Here is a 19,939-nt window from a genome sequence, read left to right on the forward strand (position 1 = left end):
GGCCCCCCCCACGAGCCCGGCCGCCGGGCTGAGGCCTAAGCCCCGCCCTCCTCGTGCTCCGGTCTTCAGCAGGCGCAACTCTCCGCCTCAGCACGCGCCACCACCCGCGGCCGCCTCGGCGCCAGCCCCGGGGTGGCGCCTGAGGGCACCGGGGTCCGGTGGCGCTCCTGGCCCCACCTCGCTCGCTCCCTGCCGCCGCCTGGGGCGTGAGGTTGCCAGCGTGAGCCCGCCGCGCGCGGAGGCCAGACCCGTGCTCATCTCCTGGTGCCCGCGCGCTGTGCACCTCAGGGACCTACTGTTGGGGGCGGGGCGCGGGGGTGAATTATCCCGGGACATTTCTAGTTTACTACGTGACCCACGCGAAGGAAGTGCGGCCCTGGGACGCCTCGGGGACAGAGTGCCTTATCCCCTTCTTGAAGGGACGGAGACTCCGGTTCAGCCCCCGCGTGCCTGATCATCGGAGGAGTCTCTATGCTAATAAGCGTGTTAGCGGTACAGACGACGGACGCTGCCCGAAGGGGCGGCGGGCCGGCACGGCACCAATCGCAGCGCCAGGCTGAGGGGAGGCCGGACGTCGGCTTACCTTCTCACCTCTGAGGAAGTCGGGGCTTTAACCCCGCGCGCGACCGACCTGAGGCCCAAAGGAGGGCCGGCCACCCAGGTGGGCCGGGCTGCCACTTCCCGGTGTGGTGGAGCCGAAATGATGTCATTTCCACCAGTCTCTACTTTGCAACCTAAGATCGTCCTTTGATTTGACCAAAGCTGAGGAAACTGAGGCCGAGGGAGGGGCGCAGCTTACCCAGTGAAGCTTTTCCTGGGAGGCGCCAGGCTCCCCGTGGAGCCAGAGGAGCTGCCCGGAAAAGAGGTAACTACCACTAGAGCCGGGGCTCCTTTGAGCTTGGCCGGCAAGCCCCAGAATATGCTTTACCCTGAGCTGTGGAAACTGAGACCCGAAGTCGCAGGAATTCTCTAGGAAGGCCCACGTAGTTAGTAATCTCTACTTGCTACTTGTGTCTTAATAGGTGGGCTTTGGCGGGAGTCTATTTTTTTCTGTATCCCGTAGGAAAAGTGGGACCTGTTAGGGCAGGCAGACGGCCGCAGGCTCTCTTGGCGGGGACACAGCCCAGCCCCGCTGGGGGTGGAGGTCACATTCTCAGTCCGAGAGCCAGACAAGGAGTTCCTGAGAGCTGTCGCCTCGTCACCGCCTGAGGCCACAGTGGGGAAGGGGCAGAACCAGGACTCCAACTTGGGTCTTCCTCTGAAGGCTGTGCTCTGTCCACTCAGCCGCACACACTGATGTAATGGAATTGACTGCAAATTGTCCCTTCAGGATCAAGCCATTTGCTTTACCTCTTTCGTCAGACAGGACTGTCATCCTCTATGATCGAGTTAAGTTTTTTAAACCCATTATTATGACCTCCACAGTCACAGACACCATCTACACAGCCACTTCACTGAGATCTACCTACTTGGCATTTCTCAGGAACTAATCTAGGGTGTGTGTGTGTGTGTGTGTGTGATATGTTTGGGGGATGGTGGAAGAACCAGAAGTTGACTTGGGCTAAGATGTTTATTTTGGGTAACCCTAAACTTAAATATCTCAAATTACTCTTTAAATCACTCCTCTGCTGTATAAACACTTAATTATTCTGCAAGTAAGGGAGGCCCAAATAGAAGAAAACCCAAAGGCAAGGACATCCTCATTGTAAGCCCCATTTCTCAACCAACCACAAATCCTCTCTGGCTCCCTCCCTTCCCATTTCTGCTTATAGGCCTAGTAAGGAGAAGCAGCCAGACCCTGGCCACAGGCCTGGCCACTCAGGACAAGAAAGTCCCTCCAGGATCTGGAAACTTGTTCCCTGCATGTGGGTTGCACATGGAAGAATTATCTCTGCCTTTTCCAAAGGTTTAGGAAGAGAAGTTATATTTCACAACTTATTTTTTCCATTTCACTTTCAGCAGACCATGGGGTTAGACCCACTTTTCCATGTGATGCCTCTGCTGGGGTATAATTTGCAAGCCAAAATTATTGTAATGCTAATGCCAAGAACTTCCAGAGCACTTGTGTATCTGCTCAACCCCAACACATTCTGTATATAATTAACCCTACTCCTCAGCCCTGCAAGTTGGTGTTATTCCCAGTTTACAGATGGGGTAACTGCACTAAGGTAGTATTTATTTCAAGCAGGCAAAAACACATGGGTGTTTTCCTTTGGGAACTAGTGTAGACACACCTTACGAGACAGAGTCAGAAATAATCATTCTGAAAGGAAACAGAAAATGTTGGAGAAGTAGTATGTCAAATGGTTCAAGGAGACAGGAACTTGCAAGGAAAGGATCAGAGCTGCTATAGGCAGTCAGAGCTGAACAGACTCTCCTTTCACAGAGCCAGCCACCCCATATCACAGAGGAAAATGGATGACTGAAAGGAAGAGGTCGAATCAAGAGGCACAACTGGGATTGGTACCCGGTCTCTTGATATCACAAACCCAACATTATGCCTATCACTGGCATTTTTCAATTTTAGCTCCCTACCCACCCACCCCAGCCCCCGCCCCGGCACTTGTTCACGATTTTCTTACTGGAAGGGTTTGATATGGGCCTGTTTCTGTTTCTGCCCTGTCTCAACTTCTCACTTTAGACCAAGGTGGGGACACGGCAGCTCTTTTCCCTGCATCCTCCTTCCAGTATCTGGAGGTAGGCTATGTCATTGATAGAGGCCTGGAGAAATGATGCCACCAATCCAGAAGAGTCATCTACTTCTTTCAGTTCAGGTCATCAAATGTTAATGTCAGTCTCCCACTGTGTGTTGGGCCCCAGGGCACGAATCTGGACTGGAATCATAGATTTGGGAGTCATTAGTGCTCTAAGATCTGAGGCAAAACTCTCAGTCATCCTTGACATCCTTCTTTCATTCCTGCTCCATCCAACCCTTCAGCAAAGGATGTGTAGAATCCTACCACTTCTCACCACCTCCACTGCTTCCACCCCAGCCCAGCACTCCTTCATCTCTTGCCTGGATCATCGCAGGCATCTGTTACCCATTTCCCTGCTTCTGTCTCAACACAGCAGCCAGTGATCCTATTAAAACTGAATCTGATTATGTCCCTCCTCTGCTTGAATCTCCCATTAAATCCCCATGTCCCTAATAATAAATTCCAAAATTCTTATAGTGGCCCACAAAGCCTTATATGACCTAGTCCCCTCAAATTCCTAACTTCATTTGTACTGTCCTCTCTCCTGCTCTAGCCAGGCTACCTCTTTCTGGTATTCCTTGAACACTCTCGCCTTGGAGCTTTTGCACTGTATCTCCTCGACCTGGAATGCTTTACCTCAGCTGTCCCCGTGGCTCATCCTTCATTCCCTTCAGGTCTGTATTTATTCATTTATTTTTTAAAAAGATTTTATACACACACACACACACACACACACACACACACACACGAGTAGGGGGAGGGGCAAAGGGAGAGGAAGAGGGTCAAGCAGACTCCCCCTGAGCAGGGAACCCTGCATGGGGCTCAACCCCAAGACCCTGAGATCATGACCTGACCTGAAGTCAGACATTTAACTGAGCCATAGACCCCAGGTCTGCATCTAAATGTTACATGCTCAGTGAGGCCTCCCCTAGGCAGCATATCTAGGATTGTTGTTCCCATTCAACACTTCCTATCCTCCCCAGCTTTATTTTTCTGAGTGTTACTCAGACCCATTTCATGTACAGCATATTTTACTTATTTTTCTTGTTTATTGTCTTGCCACACAATGGGAGAGGGATCTTTGCTTTTGTTCACTGCATATCTCCAGTGTTCAGGACACTGCCTGACACCTAGTAGGCACACGATAAGTATTTGTCAAATGAACAAGCGAATGTGAATGGTCAATGATGGAGAGCAGAATGGCAGGGGGCTAAAGCTTGGCATCTATGCCTCAGACCTGGTGCTGGTGGCTATTAACTTTTTTCTGGAGGGAACATAACAGAGTTGCTGAGTTTTTAAAGCAGATGTGTTCTGGTGTTCTGTTTCCAGGCTGTGTCTCTTAAGCAGAGGAAGCAGAATGAGGTTTATGCCTGTCTTTGCAGCATCCGGAGGGGGTTCCAGGAAGGTTGTGGCATTCAGGTAGCCCTTTTCACAAGAGTCCCAGTCATGCTGACATGGGAGGCTTTCTGTGTGTCACTGAGCCAGCTCTGTTCTCTCTACCTCAGGTACAACTAATCTTAGGAATCTCATTATGGGTCCCAAGATAATCCTCTATATCTAGATTAAAGGCTGTGTTTTGACCATTACCGCACATTGAGCATTGAGCCGACAGTTTAATTGAACTGTTTATGCCGCTGCCTTGATCTCTTCCCAGAGAATTTACAACTAATTCCGAGTGTCTCTGCGAATTAAGTAGGCCTCTCCCAACATGCTTTGCTTGTAGTTTGCCTGTGCCAAATCCCACTTGTCCTTGTGTTACCCAATTATGGGCTCTCGCTCACAACTGTCTCTGACCAGTACCACTCTCAGTCCACTTCCTCCCTGAGGTGGTCATTAAGATATGGCTCTGAGAATTGCCATATCCTAGGACAGCCTCTGTGATACCTGCAACAGTAGAAAAGCCGGTGGAGGTGAGGATTGGCACAGGAGCAGAGAGGATGTAAATCATACTGACTCCTTTGAAGTCACCTCCAGGCAACTGACAATAACCCCCTGACAAGAAAAGGGTACAAATGTCTCTAGCACAGCTAAGTGTGATGGAAGGAAAAGGGCTCTGGACTGAGGTCAAGGCTCCTGAGTTCTAAACCCGGTTCTCTTCTGACTTCCTATGTGACTTGGTGTTACTATTCATAAAATAGGAGCTGACAGATCATTGTTTCCCATTCTGTGTTATGGAAATGTCTAAGGGTAGGGTTGCCAGATCTAGAAAAAATAAAACAACAATAGCAAAAAAGGACATCCATGCAATATTTGGGACATACAGTGAAATATTATTCATTGTTTATCTGAAATTCAAATTTAACTGGGTGTCCTATATTTATCTGTCCATGTGGGAGATAAAAAAGGCTTCCAACCCCTAGCCCAGCCTCTGCTAATGAAATGGACAAGAGCAGATGTTCTTAACCCTGGCTGAACATTATAAGCACCCACAGAACTTATAGAGTACCCAGTGACCAGTCTGTGTTCCAGACCAGTTAAGTTAGAATTGCTGATGGATTCATGCATTGTATTATTATTTTTTTTTAATAAAAAACTTCCCAGGGGTGCCTGGGTGGCTCAGTTGGTTGGGCTTCCGACTCAGGTCAGGATCTTAGGGTTGTGAGATCAAGCCCTGCATTAGGCTCTGTGTTCAGCGGGAAGTCTGCTTGAGATTCTCTCCTTCTCCTTCTCCCTCTACCCCTCCCCTGCTCATGCAAGCATGCTAAATAAATAAATAAATATCTTTTTTTTTTAAAGGTTTATTTATTTATTTATTTGAGAGAGAGGGAGAGAGAACACGCATGTGCGCACGAGTGGAGAAGCAGACTACACACACACACACACACACACACACACACACACACACACACACACACGGCTCGATCCTAGGACTCTAGGATCAGGATCTGAGCCGAAGGCAGATGCCTAACTGACTGAGCCACCCAGGTGCTCCAGATCAATCTTTAAAGAAAAACAAACTCCCTAGGTGAGTCCAATGTGCAGCCAGGCTTGAAAACCACTGGACTGGAGGAGGGATTCTCATAGTGAGTTCCCTGGGCCAGAGTATCAGCCTCACCTGAGAACCTGTTAGAATACAAATTTTCATTCTGACTTCCTGACCTTCAGAATTAGAAACTGGGGGCTGTGGCCCAGCAAGCCTATCTCCAGTTAATTCTGCTATAGCTGAAGTTTGAGAGCCAGTTTGAAAACTTCCTTAGAAGTTTTTCAACTAATTTGCTTTCTAACGAATTGCTTTGCAGTGATGCATCCTAATGGTCAAACCACCTGTCTTGTGGCGATTGCAGCATAAATTATGGAGATTGCAAACCCACTGCGTGCAGTAGCTTTTTCAGTCCCAACCATCAGTCTGACAGTAGTCTCGAAGGTTTCCATTGGCACCTGGAGTTTATTGCCAGCAGGACAAGTCAGGCCAGAAAGAGCCAGAGTGGGCCAGAAGTGTCTGAGGGCATAAAGTTCTGGGTCAAGCAACCTAAAGGCCCAGCAAAAGAGGCTGTGGAGCCCATGGGCAAAAGGGAAGCAGAAAGTGTGGCAGAAAGAAACCGCAGGTGGGGTTCAGTAAGTAGGTCAGTCCAGGTCCCAATGAGGCTGGGGGCAGTGAGAATCAGGGATACCTCCAGGGTTGGTTAGGCCAAGTCACACTGCTTCTGTGAGGAACCAGGACTAGGGCAGGCCAGAGCTGATGTAGACTGGAGGAGGCGGGTGTCAGAGATGGAGAAGGGCGACTATCCTTGGTTTGTTGGGCTTTGTTTTATGTTAAGAGGCAAGTGGTGTTCAAGAACAGAGCAGCGTTTTTCTGCAATCGAGGAGGACTTAAATGCAAGCCCACTAGCACCACCAAGTTTTCTCTGGGGGTCTCACAGTCAGGTTTATTTATTTCTGGGATGCCAGGTGCCCAGGATATGTGACTCTCTTGTCCTTGAGAAACATCTGGAGGGCAGGTAGCAGGGGCTGTGCATTATTCATTTCTGCCCACCCCCAGGCTTTGCTCAGTGCCTGCCAAATGCTAGGCCCTGAGTGACTATGTGTGGAATTGAATCCAATAGAGATCCAACAAATCACCGTTCTTTTGTATGAGTTATCACCTCAGACCCTAATAAAGCACACAACTGAGAAAGCCCAGACATTCCACATGCAAAAGGGCACTTGTCACCCTTGGAGAATCATTGCAGACTCTCCTCCTTGCTGTCCTCCTTTCTCCCTTCCTTCCACTGAGCACCTCTCCTGGGCAAGGCTAGATATTAGACTGACCAGCTCTGCCACGAGGGCTTTGTGCTCTGTAGGGAACAACTGAAAAAGAAGGCTTAGAGGCAGCAAACATCGAAACCTCCAAGATCACACTTACCTGGATTCTAATGGGAATGACTTTGTGCTAGTGTGTAAAACTGTAAATCTGGAGTTTAATCTGATTCTCCTCATCTCCAAAATAAACTTCGGAGTTCCTGAAAGGTGAAATATTACTTTAAGCCCTACGGTTGGGAAAGTGATTTATACCTGCACGCGCACACACACACACACATACACACACACACACATAAATGTTCTTTTGATGCAATTTCCATCCTCTCACTTTGGCTGTAACATTTAAAGACAATTTTTAAAAGTCACTTTCCATGCATAATTTTCTCCTACTACAATTTTTTTCTTGAATTAAAACGGTCACCGTGCTGCCCTCTGAGGCTTTCCTAAGTGGGATGCCTTGGTCTTAGCCGAAGCCAGGAAAGAGTTAAGGTTGCAAAAGGCTGTCTGTCTTCTGTCTCAGTTTGGGGGTGGGGTGGGGGTGGAGACTGCCCAATTGTCTGTCCGTCTCTTCCCTTCCCTAGGGCTGAGTGCAGGATGTTGAGTCTCCCAAAATAACTCAGACCCTGAGGGTAAATGCTTGCTGGGAGCTGCTTTGGAGAGGATTCTCTAGATCAGAGGGGAACTTTTGAGGCCAAAAGATCTGATCTCCTGGGCTGAAAGAGAGAGGAGACCAGCCACCTTCTAAACTGAACATCCACTAACCAGTGCTCACCAGGTCATAGGGAAACCAGGTGCCAGCTTCTTTCACCCACATAGCATCCAACAGAACGATCACACCCAGAGAGAGTCCCTTAAGGCCTGTGGGCACAGGTTGGAGCGGAGCTGGCAGATAGGTGCAGAATCTAAGTGAGCCTCAGGTCACGAGAATTTCTGGAGCTCTTGGAGTTTACCAGATGCTATAGGATCACTGCTTATTGCCCTTGTGCAGAGGAGGGAACTGTTGGTTCTTCAGCTTCCCTGAGTCATGGTAAATGAAAGGGATCCTTCTGCCCAGTCCTCAGAGCCCACTCTGATCCCTTTGGTCCTAAAGTTCAGACAGTGATGAATTTGGGGGCTCTGGACTGTGGGTGTCCTTCACCCCCAAGGCTGGAGTAGCATTTCATTCGTATACTTGGGGTCTGGACCTAGCAAAACCCAGAGAGAATTGTTGCTTTCTTCATGCGTCTCCTGCTTTTACCTCTATGTATAACTCTATTTGTATTTCCATTTGCTCCCTTTTGTGGACATCTTTGTGGTGGATATAACTTTTTTATGTTATTATTAGACTCTAACCACAAGAATTCATTTCTCCAATAGACCATTTTTGCTATAAAGTAGCACATCCACCATGGCCACCGTGTGGGTTGTGGTGCTCAGACTTGAGAATAACCTAGAAAATAGTGTTTAGAATGTACATTGCCAACACCACTGCAGAGATGCTGACTTAGATCCTAGTGGGTGGGGCCCAGGAATTTGCATTTTTACATGAACCACAGTTGATTTTGCTCAGATGGGACAGGGACCCCACTTTGAGAAGCTCTGGCTCATCTCTGAGCTCCAGTCTGTGGCATGAGCCAACAAGTTGTGGTGGAGGCATTTCTGACTTTTGTTCCTATGGTCTGATGTTCAGAAGGTCAGCCAGCCTGCATCTCAGGCAGGCAGGCAGGCAGGCTGGCTCTGGTAAGTGTCCCTTTAGGGTGTCGCGTAGCCTCAGGTGTTGCACTTAACAGCACATGTGGTTGTTCTTATTTATCCAGAGCAGATCTCCCTCGGTGGCCAGTATTGGGTTCTGAGAAGTGGAGATTAGGCAGGAGTAAGAGGGGGAGAACAAATGTCAACACTAACAATGCACTGGCCGCTGTGCTCTGGGCATCACACCAATGGTATCTGCCAATGTCCTGCAGAACCGCTCATGATAGGCCGTGACTGCCATTTTCCAGCTGAGGAGATGAGGACTCGAGGTCACGCAGCTAGTTGTGGTAGACTCAGGTCCATTCAACTTAAAGGCCTCCCTCTTTACTTGTCTTCTTGAGGGTTGGGAGGAGTGAATGCATTTATAATTTTTCCCTTTTTGTTTTGAAAAATTTCAAACTACAGAAAAATTGCAAGAATAACACAATCAACCCCATAGACTCTTTGTTAGCATTTTGCCACATCTGCACCCTTATCTAATTTCGCTAATCCATTTGAGAATTTTGAAGCATTGTGTTGAATTACTCCTAAATATTTCAGCCCATCTCTAAAGAAAAAGGGCATTCTTCATAAAACCACAATAAAATTATCATATATAGGAAGTTTAACAGTAATCCATTGTAGAGGCTGCTTTTAGACCAAAGGGCCCACAGCCACCACCTGGCTGAAGACAGTGGGCCATGAGGTGACCCACCTCAACATAACCATGGGCCCTAACTAACCAATGGACTATTTATAACCAAGCACAGTTACCAAAAAAGGGAGAATTCCATCTGTCCCCATACCTCCTCACTTTCCCTATTTATTTTTTATTTATTTTTATTTTTTATTTTTTTAAAATAATTTTTATTATGTTATGTTAGTCACCATACAGTACGCCCCTAGTTTTTAATGTAAAGTTCCATGATTCATTACTTGCGTATAACACCCAGTACCATGCCTTAATACCCATCACCAGCCTATCCCAATCCCCCACCCCCCTCCCCTCTGAAGCCCTCAGTTTGTTTCCCAGAGTCCACAGTCTCTCATGGTTCATTCCCCCTTCTGTTTACCCCCCCTTCCTTCTTCCCTTTCTTCTCCTACTGATCTTCCTATTTCTTATGTTCCATAAATGAGTGAAACCATATGATAATTGTCTTTCTCTGCTTGACTTATTTCACTTAGCATTATCTCCTCCAGTGCTGTCAATGTTGCAGCAAGGTGAGCAATGGCTGGATCATAGGGTAGCTCAATTTTTAACTTTTTAAGGGACCTCCACACTGTTTTCCAAAGTGGCTGTACCAACTTGCATTCCCACCAGCAGTGTAAGAGGGAACCCCTTTCTCCACATCCTCTCCAACATTTGTTGTTTCTTGCCTTGTCAATTTTTGCCATTCTAACTGGCGTAAGGTGGTATCTCAAGGTGGTTTTGATTTGAATTTCCCTGATGGCTAATGATTTTGAACATTACTGGATGGCTCAGTAGATTGAGCGTCTGCCGTTGGCTCGTGTCCTGATCTTGGGGTCCTGGGATTGAGCCCCAAATTGAGCCCCCATCAGGCTCCCTGCTCAGCAGAGAGTCTGCTTCTTCCTCTCCCTCTGCCCCTCCCCCTACTTGTCTCTCCCTCAAATAAAGAAATAAAATCTTTACAGATAAAGGGCTGATATCTGAGATCTGTAAAGAACTTCAAACTCCACACTCAAAAGACTAATAACCCAGTCAAAAAATGGACAGAAGACATGAATAGACACTTCTCCAAAGAAGACACACAAATGGCTAACAGACACATGAAAAAATGCTCAACATCCCTAGCCATCAGGGAAATAATGATTACTTAAAAAAAAAAAAAAAACTTACCCCCCCAAAAAATAAATAAATAAATAAAGGGAATTAAATACTTACAAAATCATTGGAAAGTCTGGGCAAAGATCAAGGAAGATCACAAGTTTTGTCACTAGCTTTCATAGATAGGAATTTGAAGAAACTCAGAAAAACAGTAGAGGTGATCATTGCTGCCTTCAATCCTGAGGCCCAGGATTTTCAGGAAAATATTTAGAGGCCACTGCAAAATGTCATGTCTGTCTAAGCCTTAAGTTTGACATTGCCAGAGGGGCAGAAGTCTGGCATCTGCCTTATTCTACTGTCTACATCTTAGCAAATGTTTCTCGTTCAACTCTAGGATCTGTAGATAGGGATTCTGGGACATGTACTTCCCAGGCTTCTAGACCCTGCAATACAGGAAAGAGTGTAGAAAGAATGCTGGGTCAGTGAGTGTCTTTCCTGGGACTCTTCTGATGGAGCTAATGAGGAAGACTCTGGTTTCTGTGGTCACAGCTGGAAGTATATGAAACTGCTTACTGTAGATGCCATCCTTCCTGACTTGGAGGAAACTCAGATGTGGTAGGAGAGAATGAGGCCCTCAAGAGATGAGAACAGAATGAAAAACAAAGATGGAGATGGAGAAGGAGACAGAGATAGCAGGCTGATGATAAGATCCTGTCAGCCCTGGATTTGGTCTTGTGACCTTTTGCCAGTACTATCCATGTCTTTCTCAGCTATTTCAATCCATAAATTTCTTTTTTTGCCTAAGCTAATTTAAGTTGGATTTGTGTTACAGCCAAAAGGGTCCTAAAGAATAGCAGGAGGGTGTCATGTGAACATTACACATCGGAGTATGGTATGTGCTATACAGAGGCCTAACAAAGTGGTATGCACACCCAGAGATGACATGAGAAGGGAGTGCATCTCCATTTTGTCTCAGAAATGTTATTTTAGCCATAACTTTTATCTTAGTTGATTATTTCTCATGTCCTTTGCTTCCTTCCAGAATGCTCCTCTTCCTTTTCTTCTTGTGGTATTGTGATTTATAATAAGAAATCTATACTTGGTCTTCATCTTGTTCCCAGCACAGAGCTCCCAAGACCCTTGGAATTTCTTAAGTGTTCAGAGCATAAAAGTGCAGTGTTGTCCTTTGTTATTCATAGCGAGCTCTTTTCAACCACACCTGTTTATGTTAATGAGGTGCTTTTGGAAAGCCCCTAAAAATGGGGGCTGGTTGCCAGGGGAACCAACCTAGTGATTAGAGCCTTGAAACTGTCAGGAATCACCCTCCCTCCTGGAAGGGGAGGGGGGATGGAGTTGAATTAATCACCAATGGCCAATGATTTAATCAATCGTGCCTAAGTAGTGAAGCTTCCATAAAAGCCCAAAAAGATGGAATTCAGAGAGCTTCCAGGTTGGTGAACATGGAAATGTGGGGAGAGTGGCATGAAAGCCCCTCACCCCTTCCCACTTACTTTGCCTTAAGCATGTCTTCTATCTGGCTGTTCCTGAATTATATCCTTTTGTAATAAACCTGTAATCTAATAAATTAACTTTTCCTGAGTTCTGCAAGCTGCTCTAGCAAATTAATCAAACCCAAGGAGGGGGTTGTGGGAAACTTCAAGTTATAACTGGTGAGTCAGAAGCACAGGTAACTTGGACTTGGAACTGGCATCCATCCGAAGTGGGGCAGGGGAGTCAGTCTTATGGGATTGAACACTTAACCTGTGAGATCTTACACTATCTCCAGGCAGTGTCAGAATTGAGTTAAATTGTGGGATATCCAGCTGGTGTCACAGAACTGCTTGATATGTGGAAAACCTACACATCTCGTGTCAGGAGTCGTGTGGTAGTACGATGAGAGTAAAGGAGACACATAGGAATGTTTTTTTTCCTATACTTTTCTGTTTTCAAGATACTTCCTGCCTTCCAAATACCAGTTCCTATCTGCTCTTTCCAGGGCCCTCCATAACTACTTCATCCCATTTCTGAATTCTTCAAGTTCTTGGCACAGAACAGTTGAACATAGAATTATTTTTAATTTTTTTTGTGTGTGGTTTGACTCCTTTTATTAACTGTAAACTAATTCCTTAAGGCCATGGATTACATCTTACATCCTGTCTGCGTCCCCCATGCCCAGGTTTATCACCCCATGGTGCTCAGTTGGTACTTGGGAGTTGATGGATTGATTTACTCAGTGGAGAGGCTGAAGTTGCCATGGGCGGTTAACTGGAGGAGTAGGAGGAGAGGAGAGGAATGCTGTCCAGGTACTAGCCATCCAGGCATAAGGAAGCCTTTCCAGAAAGAGTAATCAAGCTGGCTCAAATTGCTTGGCACAAAGGGGTGGACCTTGAGTCCCAAGCCATGCACCTCTCCTAGTGGCCACAGGAGGGCGGCAGAGGGTATGGCCCAGGTGTCAAGTTGTAGATCTGGTGGCTGGATTAGCCAACCAGTCAGCTAGCTGGAAAGGAGCTCTTGGTCTAAGTAATTTGCACAGGGTGAGGTGGGCCTCCCAGCAGACGGTGCCTGGACCAGAGATGGGCAAGCCAAGAGATGGACAGGTGAATGGTGGACATCAACAGGCATCTAAGAATGATCAGAACCTCCAAAATCAAAGCAGTGAGTGAACTTTTAAGAGATCTAGATATTCTCTTAATGACAAGGGGATACCTCAGTGCCTTGGCAAAGGAAGTGGGAAATCCAAACATGGTATGGTGGTAAGGGCAAAGTCTGGAAAGCAGGAGTCTCGGAGTCCCATCAAAACTTGTAGGTCCTCAGCCCTGATAAATGCTTTTGCTGCATGACTAGGGGATGACCTTCTCCTATGGCCAACTGAGCCTCGGGTATCTCATCTTATACAAAGAGGATTGGTATCTGGAGATACAGAGACCAGCCCTGTCTTTGTGCTGGGCTCCATGGTGGCCAGGGATCCTTCGAGCTTGAATGGTCTCTTGGGTTATGTGAACAAAGCAGCTCAGTTGGCCATGAAGACATTTCTTCGTAACTCCTGTTTGTGAACACCTGCTCTCTTTAAAACTTTTGATGGGCTCTGACCCGTGGGACCAGGGCTGTTCAAAGACCTTTATAAGAGCTAAACAGGCTAACTTTGGGATGTGCCTCCCCATGTCATAGCACACATTCCACTGTAAAGGCAAGCATTTTTTGCTTTAAAATAATCTTAAGGGTGTTTTTATAATTTTGCTTTCAAAGTTATTTTGCTAATTTAATTTTCAGTGGCTATGATTTCTCAGAAATCATAGTACATAGTTAGGAATTCCTTGAAGTAAAAGGACCCACTAAATGTTTTTAAATTTAATAAACTTTTTATAGCTACCAAATTGAACAATTTAGGGAGTTGACATAATACTGTATTTTGTGGGCATTCAGTTAAATTTTGATTTTGGAATTTTCATTTTGTGTCTTGGAGTCAACAAGAATGTATGCGGGTATTTTTCTAGGCTCTTGAAAGGCTTGTATATCCTCGGTCCTGTGTGTGTGGCACCTGATGAATAAAACCCTTCTGCCTGAGGCAGTTGAGACAGAGTTGGAGGGAGGTGTTTCTTTCAGTTATTATATTTTGTTTCATGTCTCCTGGTCTGGGAGCCTGAGCAAGCTTTGAGTGCATCAATAAGAAAAAGACGCCCCCCTCCTACTTCCCTTGAATCTCTGTAACTTCATTGTAGCCATATCTGGAAGCCAGGTAATGCAGGCAGGCACTGAGGTGGCAGAATGCCCCTGTTCTGGACATTTTGTAAGTTCGGGCTCCACCCAGCCCTCTCAGGCATACCACATTCAAGCCAGACACCATCCCCATTGTCGACGTTTCCACAGAAGTAGGTATCTCACAAAGGGCAATATCTCACCAGAGATTTTGTTTTCTCTTGCTGATAATTTCTCTCCATAAACATTTTTGAGGGAGATGAATAGGTGTACCTTTCTGGAACAGCAGGCAGATGCTGGGGCGTGAAATGACTTTGTGCGGCATGTTTTATGGATGAGGGGAGGGGCCTGAGGGCCGCCTTTTATTTCCCCAGCCTCTGACCTGGATGCAGATCACCACGTTCTGCTTCTGCAGGGGACCATCCGCTTCACCCACTGCTGCTCACCTGAAGCTTTAAAGGCCTCACTTGGGCAGACATTACAGAGACAGACTCCCAAAGAGTTGGCGCAATTGCCACCAGCCTGTAACACTCTGGGCCCACCATGAAGACCTGGGTCCGCAGGTGCATTTCGCAGCTAGTACCACAGTCTTCAGATACTTCATTATGCTAGCATTTTTTTAATTTCTCTTTCTGTCTATCTTTATAACAACTATGAAGTGAATGAATTCCTTTCCATCATGGTGTTAATGAATCTCAAAAGAAAAAAAAAAGAGATGTGATCTCAGAAAAATAAAGAAGAGAACATAAAAACGGCAGACACAGTGACCTTCAACAAAATGAACAAATGTGGGATTTTTCCATTCATCTCTGCCTGTAGGATGGAGAGATGGATTGTTAATAACAAAGTGGCACCAAATGACTTGCTGACAGTTCATCAGGGTCCCTCTAAAGCCCAGAGTCAACAATACCAAATGAATCATGAAGGTGGCAGGCCATACATGAGTGACAGGTAGGGGTGGGAGGTGACACAGAGCTCAGGCCCAGGGCATAGGCTTCAGAAAAAGTTTATTCCCACCCTAGGGTAGGGATGCCAGATTCAGCAAACAAAACTATAGGACTCCCAGTTAATATTTGAATTTCAGGTAGCAAATAAATTTTTAGTATATTTGGGACATAACTTGTATTAAAAATTTAGATATGTTGTTTATTTGAAATTCAGATTTAACTGGGTGTCCCGTATTTTCTCTGGCAACCCTACCCCAGAGATGCCAGCATTTCTCTTCATTTCCCAAGTACTTACACATTTCTAGGTTCAAGCTCCATCAGAAAGAGACTCCCCCCAGTCTCACCTTTTGAATCCTACACTGTCTTACAGGTCCAGTTCAAATGCCACATTTTTGGAAGACTTCCCCCTAAATCAGTTGCTCCTTCCTTTCTGTCCCCTTGCCCCATTATTTACCATTTACCATACTTATTTACCATTTTGGTTTATATTTAGCTGCTTATGAGCCTGTTTCCCCCTCCAGACTGGGAGCAACTCAAGGGCAGTATCTAGATCCTTTTTCCCATGGCCCACAGTATAGCTTCACCTGCACCTCATGTGTAGCGTGTACTCTGATTGTTTGCTGAATGAATGAGCAAACGAGTGATCGTAGGTAACGTACTTTGAGTGCTGACCATGTGCCAGGCATGGTTCTCAACACTTTTCATGGATTTAATCTTTGACTAACTGTCTGAGGTGGGCACCATTTTTACTTCCATTTCAGAGATGGAGAAACAGAGGCACAAAGAAGCTAAGTAACTTGCCCATGATCACACAGCAAGTAAGGAGCAAAGCTGCGATTTGAACCCAGGCAGTATGGCTCTTCACCTCTGTAATACATTGAACAAATAAATGAACAGAAAAATGAGTAGGAGAACAAACAGAGGAATGCATGAGCAGAGGCAGCAAACAGGTATTATGATAGGAGGCCATAAGAAGGGGAACTCAAGTTAGATATTAGGAGAGCAGAGGCTGGAGGAGTCAGGGAGATATTAAGGAGGTGAGCTGAGGGACGCACCTAGGCACATCAGTGACTTCAAAACAAAAGACAGCTCAGCAGTGGAAGAGGCTGATCTCTCCTGGTTCCTGTTTTGGAAATCAATCCTTATGTTGCAAACCCTCTACATCTCTGCAGGGGCTTCACTGTAACTCTCTTCATGGCTTCTTGCCCCCACAGCCCTCCTCTTCCAGGGGCAGAACCGACCCTTTGCTCTCCTGCGAGGCTCAGACTAGTGGGACTATAAGGTCAATCCTGTCTTTTCTCCAGGGCTCTCAGCTAGGAGTCAGTGGGCTTGGTGCCAGCATCCTCTTTGTTCCTGGGCTCCTGTTCTTCTGTGGTGCACTTCTGCCTGGCTCTTGCCATGGATGTGACACATGTGTTTCACAAAGGAACCAATGTGCTCCATGAGAGGGTGATTATGGACCCAAGTTGGAGCACTGCCAAGATTATTACAGTAACATAATACTTCCTCTTCAAGTCTATGGAAACAGGAGACAGTGACCTGCTCATACCATCAACCTAGTCTTTTTTTTTTTTTAAAGATTTTATTTATTTATTTGACAGAGATAGAGACAGCCAGCGAGAGAGGGAACACAAGCAGGGGGAGTGGGAGAGGAAGAAGCAGGCTCATAGCAGAGGAGGCCTGATGTGGGGCTTGATCCCATAACGCCGGGATCACGCCCTGAGCCAAAGGCAGACGCTCAACCGCTGTGCCACCCAGGCGCCCCAAGTCTTTTTTTTTTTAATTGTGGTAGGAAACACATAAAATTTACCATCATAACCATTTTTAAGTATACAGTTCATTAGTGTTGAGTATATTCACATTGTTGTGAAACAGATCTTCAGCACTTTTTCATCTTGTAAAACTGAAACTCTGTGTCCCCCTTTCCCTCTCTTCCAGTCTCTGGTCACCACCCTTGTCTTTCTCTATGAATTTTACTTCTCTGGGTACCCCATGTAGGTGGAATCATACAGTATTTGCCTGTGACTGGCTTATTTCACTTAGCATAATGTCTTCAAGTTTCATCCGTGTTGCAGCATGTGACAGAATTTCCTTTCTTTTTAAGACTGAAGAATATTCCATGGTATGTAGATACCATGTTTTGTTTATCCATTGTTGTCAATGAACATTTGGGTTGCTTCATATCTTGGCTTTTGTGAATACTAAGGAATAATTGAGTGTTCAAATATTCCTTCAAGTCTCTGCTTTCAATTCTTTAGGATATATACCCGGAGGTTGGACTGCTGGATCATATGGTATTTCTGTCTTTAAGTTTTTGAAGCCTCGCTACTGTTTTCCATAGCCATGGCACCATTTTGCAATTCCAGCAAGGTTCTCCCCACATTCTCATCAGTACACATTATTTTCTGTTATTTACTTATTTTTTTCACAGCCATTCTAAAGTGTATGAGGTTGCCTCAAACTTTTTGCTTATGAGGAAACTATGGTTCTGGAATGGCTTAACGTATCTCTAATCATTCACTGGAATCGAGCAATGGGGAAGGTACACCACTACGCTACGGGCAGATAACCTGATAACCTAGAGACTGAGAACTCTTCTAATTTTGTCAATTACTTTGCGACTCTGGCCAAGTTGTGCAACCTCTGAGTTTCCATCAGCTCACTGGGGACAGGGCCTTCTTGATGACAGACCCTCCTCCCTACTCCGTCCTGACATTTCCTCCAGGAAAATACAGGAAGTGAGAGCTGAGGAACAGCTTGTTAGGTACGCCTGCACCTCAGCAGCCATCACCCTGAGTGTGTTTTTCCATTTTTTTTTTGTTATTAAAATGAATCCCTCTTAAAAAAAATTAGAAAACTCAGAAAAGCATTAGAAGTAAGGAAGTATTTATCCCTCATTCCATCACCCAGAGGCAACCACTGATAACATTTTGGTCTGTTTCTTGTAGTTTTTCCCTTATGTGAGGTAAACTTTAATCCTTTAGAGTCCCTCTTTTTCTGAAGAAGAGCTATTCATTTCCACAGCAATCAGTAACAAAGTTAACTGAGCTCTCAGTTTCTGAAATATATCTTTCTTTGTGCTAGTTCACTTCTTAGATGTGTCACTTTGAATGAAAAGCAGTTAATTACAATGGAAACGCTGCTTAGAGACGTCTTATGAAATTATGTTAATACGTATAGAGAGACAAAAAGGAAGGGGAAAGGGAGCTGATGGGTGAAACAACTGGTCTATTTAAATGGATAATTTCCTTTCCTTTCAAGTTCCCTAGTTGAGGGTCTCTATATTTATGAAAGAACTAGAAAGCTATTATTGTGGTTCCAATTTGTCAAAATCAGTAAAACTCAACTGAAAAGCAAAGTTGATAAACCAGCAAAAAGGCAACAAAAGAATGACTTTGGTAAATGTCATATAATTTTAAAAAAACACCACTGTTAGATCAGGAAAAAAATATCTAAATGATAATCTGAAGATTAAAGAAAGGTAGAGTGTGGGAGAACAGTGAATGTCAAGGCACCCTCTCAGGAATTTCCCACCTCAGCAAGAGATGCCTGGGGATGTTTGGGGCTGGTCTTGTCTAAAGGAATTGGGCTTTGGGGCTGTGGAGACCCAGTTTAGTCTTTATAGTTCCACCTGACCTGGACTCCTGAGGATGGCCTGACCTGGCTTCAGTGCTGGTGGAATAATGGATGAAAGGTGTTTAGCACAATACCTGGTACAGAGGAAGTGCTCAATAATTGTTCAGAATAATTGCTTTATCTGGGGTCGAGTAGGAAGTGGGATCTTGGATCTTCTTGGTAGTGTGGTGGGAGTTGGGAGTTCCACTTGGAGTGAGGGCAGTGGTGGGGAGTAGATTGGTCCCTTTATGCACTTCCTAATTCCTCCTTTATCTAAGCTTCCAGGGCCCTGGTTGGGAAAGGCTCAAGCATGCATACGTGTGTGTGTGTGTGTGTGTGTGTGTGTGTGTGTGTGTTGGGCATATAGGGTGGGGAAGTCTCAGGGAGGAAGAAGAATCCACTAATATTTATTACACACCTGCTATATACCAGATACCATGTTGAGCATTTAAAACGCAAAACAGGGGCGCCTGGGTGGCACAGGGGTTAAGCGTCTGCCTTCGGCTCAGGGCGTGATCCCGGCGTTATGGGATCGAGCCCCACATCAGTCTTCTGCTATGAGCCTGCTTCTTCCTCTCCCACTCCCCCTGCTTGTGTTACCAATCTCTCTGGCTGTCTCTATCTCTGTCGAATAAATAAATAAAATCTTAAAAAAAAAAAAAACGCAAAACAAAACCAGTCATGTGAAAGAGGTTAGGAAACTTGACCAAACATCTGGACCATGTTTATCTGCCTGATCCTAAAGCCTAAGCAGGGACATCCCCTTCATTTTCTGTGGACCTATAGAGAGAATTCATCCATCAACTTTTAAGAGTTCAAGTCCAACCTTGGCTCAGGTAAGGTTTCAAGAGGCAGAGTTTTCCCAATTTACGAAAAATTAGAGATTCCCCCTTTTGGGTGTTAAAGGGTTTTCTGCCAGTGACAGGAACCACACCATCACTGGTTACCCATCATCAGTCAGGGCCTCTTCTCAAAGGGACTGAGGGTGCTGGCGTGCGGTTGCCAGAAACTCTTTGAGGCCACGGGGGAAGCCAGGAGGCCTCATGGTCCCTGCCTGGTGTGACATAAGCACTGGGTGGAAGGGAAGCAATCTCCAACCTGCAGGCCAAGCCTGGCACACAGTGGGGCAGTGGGCAGACTGCCACCCTTGGTACCACTGGGGCCAAATAATCTATTCTTGCTGAGCCTGAGTCAAGAGAGAAGATGAAACATAATTAATAGATACTGCTTAAGAAAGCAAGATATTTTAA

General features: G+C 45.7%; 1 long non-coding RNA gene across 1 annotated transcript in view; it reads left to right on the plus strand.

The window, feature by feature from the left end:
- The first annotated feature begins 23 nt into the window (after positions 1-23).
- LOC117802991 overlaps positions 24-19,939 on the plus strand; it is a 157,450-nt gene continuing 137,534 nt past the window's right edge. The window contains exons 1-2 of the long non-coding RNA XR_004626516.1: positions 24-865; positions 3,250-3,370. This is a non-coding gene — a long non-coding RNA (uncharacterized LOC117802991). The remainder of the gene's footprint in view (positions 866-3,249; positions 3,371-19,939) is intronic.

The sequence above is a fragment of the Ailuropoda melanoleuca genome, chromosome 7 (genome assembly GCF_002007445.2).
Source record: "Ailuropoda melanoleuca isolate Jingjing chromosome 7, ASM200744v2, whole genome shotgun sequence".
Lineage (NCBI taxonomy): Eukaryota > Metazoa > Chordata > Mammalia > Carnivora > Ursidae > Ailuropoda > Ailuropoda melanoleuca.